The sequence below is a fragment of the Brassica oleracea genome, chromosome C9 (genome assembly GCF_000695525.1).
Source record: "Brassica oleracea var. oleracea cultivar TO1000 chromosome C9, BOL, whole genome shotgun sequence".
NCBI classification, from domain to species: domain Eukaryota; kingdom Viridiplantae; phylum Streptophyta; class Magnoliopsida; order Brassicales; family Brassicaceae; genus Brassica; species Brassica oleracea.
In genome coordinates this window covers 42,660,015-42,663,972 of record NC_027756.1, presented here as the reverse complement: position 1 = coordinate 42,663,972, position 3,958 = coordinate 42,660,015, and the positions used below count along the sequence as shown (strand labels likewise).

The following is a 3,958-nucleotide window of genomic DNA, read 5'->3' as shown; positions in this document are numbered from 1 at the left end:
CATAATCATGCCATTAATATTAGCCACAATATACGTCTTTGAATTTAATTCATTCTGGTTATAGAACTCCAATCTAGGAATCAAATTCTCAGAATTGCCATATAGGCTCAATACCGTCCTATTTCATATTTTTAAAGTGGTAGCAATATATATACAAGCTTTCCTAAAATAAAAGATATAAAAATACGTATTTTTGATCAAAATTGATTGATTTAAAATTTAATTTAGTTGACCATATTAACTCTTTGTTTCCTTTAATATTCCATGTGATTCGACGAGCAGGGAATAAGGTAAGTTCTCAAAATTTAATATTAATTTGAATTTCGAAAATTATGAGGACGATTAGTTATGCAAACATACCCTAGACCAGCGCATTGCATATATAAATACTAGGCCGTCTCTTTCTCAAAACAAAGTCCTCACCACCGTTTCCTTCTCAAAATTATGAATTTAATTTCTTTTTTATAATTTGTTTCTTTAGTATTTTATTGTTTTATTGTCTATGTTTTTCTTATTTTATATTCATAATTTATATTATGAAGACAATAATTCTATTGCTTATATTTTGTTTTATCTTAAACTCATAATAAATTTATATAAGTCTTTGCTTATTTTCACAATTTTTTTAATTCAAATATATTAAAATTACACCGATAAATTAAGAAGTGTAGTTTTAAAGTTATAATCTCTTTAATCCATAATTCTGCGCAGGGCGCGGGTTATCACCTAGTAAAGAAAATATAAAACGACCACTTATGTTCATTACACACATTAAAAATGTTAAGATTTTGTGGCCCTAAAAATGTTAAATATAAATGTGGCCTAAAGCAACAGCTTTACCTGCCTTATGGTTAGGATGGGGCTCTACATAAGCTAGCTTAATGTAAGGACTAAGTATATATAATAAGTATAGATTTACATTTATCGTAGGAAAAAGAAAAAAAAAATATGTATGCGGCAGTACATATCAAATATATTTCTTGGGCAGTCCACAAGCCAATCTCGTACAAGATTTTAATTAAGTTTGCATGCAAACCAAAAATGCATATATTACAAAGAAAAAAAACTGCAACCTTTCTTTTTTCCGTCTGAAAAATATTCATTCATGGTGAAATACTTCAAGTTTGTTACAAAAGCTCGCAGATATCATGAACTCCCTAGAAACTAAAGCTCAAAGGAAAGGCAACTTGAACCCACAACGGGGCAGCTTGAGCCCACAACGGAGCAGCTTACAGACTCAAAACAACTACGGGTAAAAACCTATCACCCAAACCTCGAATACCACAAACGAAAACATCTACCGACAAACCTATAACATTTCAGTGCACATGACCTCCCTCCCAATATAGCAATTGCAGTGATCTGGACAGATCGAAGCTGCCCTCGGCCAACCGACGATTCCATCCGCTTTAAAACCCGAAGACTCTCAGTCTTCTCAACTCAGATCTATCGCCGCCGCCTATAGCCTGCCGAACGATACGATCCCACTAGTAACCAATAACCAAGACTTCACAACCCGACAAGCAAGACCGCTTCACGATCCAATCAACTTTCGGATACGGTTTGAACGCACTCTCTGACGTCACTTAACACCTAGATAGAAGCCTCCCAAACACCTTCACACAAACAAGCCTCGTCGATTCATTCTCATAACAAATGCATTCGAGAACAGATCACATCAAGGAGAAATCACAGAATCGCCAACTGAAAGAGAATTCTGCAACTGAAATTGTCATAACGGCTGCCAGACCCCAACACTCTAATCAAAAGAGAACCAACAACAACACTCACTAGCCAAAGATTTCCAATCCAAGCCAACCCATTGGTCATGCAATACGAATGCAAAAGGTGCACACCATGTATCCACAGATTCCACGCAAAACCCATTTTGAACTGAGCACAAGGCATCAGCGAACATCATCACAACCCCCATACACAAAACAGACCATACAAGTCAGACTAGAAAGAGCGAGCTTTAGCGATAACAACGAGACCACTAACCCAAGTTTCCAGCGGTAAGCTCTACTCACCGGACTGAAATGGAATTGTCGCCAGTGCTGGGATGCTGAGCTTCACCACGACCACCAGCAAAGCTCACTCCTCTGACTGTCGACTCCAACAGCGTGAGTCTTTGTGGCGAGTCTCTGAGAACCGGAGGAGACAACACTATCCACCACGATTAAAACACTCCTCCAAAGTAACGAGTTCTCACATCTAACGCTTCTCAATCAACTTCAATCGTTTTCTCGGAGAATCTCTCCGCCGCCGCGTCAGGAAAGAGAACTAAAGTGGAGGAGACGTCTTACCGGTCCACGCGCCATCGCCGTGAGGGAGTCACCGTAGATCTGAAAATGAAAAACAAGATATGGTTCTTCCCTCAACTCTAAAAGCCGACTCTCTCCTCACCCATAGCCTCACCGATCTCACCGCTGCTCCAGAGAAGTCAGAAACCAAGAGCCGTCAAGACTAATCGCATCTTTGGTTAAGTCTCAAACAAATCCAGAACTGCAAGTATGTCGATCTAGAAGAGAACAGGGAGGAAAAGAGCAAAGGAAAAAGGAGAATAAGGGAAAGAGGAGACCTCCGGCTCCGGCAACGGCCGGAGAGGAGACCTCCGGCTCCGGCAACGGCCGGAGAGGAGACCTCCGGCTCCGGCAACGGCCGGAGAGGAGACCTCCGGCTCCGGCAACGGCCGGAGAGGAGACCTCCGGCTCCGGCAACGGCCGGAGAGGAGACCTCCGGCTCCGGCAACGGCCGGAGAGGAGACCTCCGGCTCCGGCAACGGCCGGAGAGGAGACCTCCGGCTCCGGCAACGGCCGGAGAGGAGACCTCCGGCTCCGGCAACGGCCGGAGAGGAGACCTCCGGCTCCGGCAACGGCCGGACCGGAGAAAGGGATTTGGTCTTAGGGTTCTTCCTTTGTCGCCGATGAGAGGTGGTTTTTACGTCAAGTAAAAACACTGCAACCTAAACTGGACTTGTCTGATTTTGCATATATTTTTGTAAGTTTGTGCACGACAATCATCTGCAGTACAATTATTGGGTAATTAAATGAATAATATATGCGTGCTTAGGAATGTGCAATAAGTCAGTTCAATATATTACGTATAACCTGTGTAAATTAATACTCGATAAATTAATAATCTCTATAAATTAATAAATTTAGTCGGTCCCAACTTGGACCGATTCAAAATTTAACACAAATCAATAAAATAATAAGATAATATTTTTTTAAAAAAATTATATGTAAATATATGGTCCTATTAAAGTTATAAATTAATAATTTATATGTATACATATTTTATATAAGTAAAAACTTATTATTATATTGTTTGTTTTATATTCACAATGAAATTATCTTTATATTTTTTTAACACTTAATATATTTTTGATGAGATTTAGTAATACTATATTTAAAACCACATTTAAGTTCTATGGAATATATATTATTTACACCAAATAATATAATGAAATTAATGTAAATGTAAAATTTCAAAAAATAACAATTAATGTCTATACATTAAAATCAAATATTTTTCTTATTTTAGAATAAATATATCTTAAAATAAGAAATCTACATAAAGAAACTTTTGTAAATTAATATCTCTACTAGGTGATAACCTGCGCCCAGCGCGGGGCGAGTAGATTTAAAAGTATTATAACTTTTAATATGTAGACATAATAAAAGTTAAAGTCATAGTAAGAAAAATATATGTAAGAAAGTACGGGTTATAGCTAAAAAATTTAGTATGTCAATATAAATTTATATGCGATGGATTTTAAAATTAAATTGTATATTTGTTTGCATAAAGGTAAATTATAAATATAAGATTAAATGAAACATAAGCAATAGTCTAATAAAATATAAAAGAAACAATGTATCAGAAAAACAAAAGAAAATGAAAAATAGAGACAAAATAACTGTTGTCAATAATGTCTTCAGAAGTCTTCGTTTGCAAT

The 3,958-nt window shown here is 37.2% G+C and overlaps 1 long non-coding RNA gene across 1 annotated transcript; it reads right to left on the bottom strand.

The window, feature by feature from the left end:
* Positions 1-1,078: 1,078 nt before the first annotated feature.
* LOC106313648 lies at positions 1,079-2,636 on the bottom strand. The gene is made up of 2 exons (XR_001264454.1): positions 2,031-2,636; positions 1,079-1,893 (listed from the first exon to the last, which is right to left on the bottom strand). It is a non-coding gene; the product is annotated as an uncharacterized LOC106313648 (long non-coding RNA).
* Between the last annotated feature and the right edge of the window lie 1,322 nt (positions 2,637-3,958).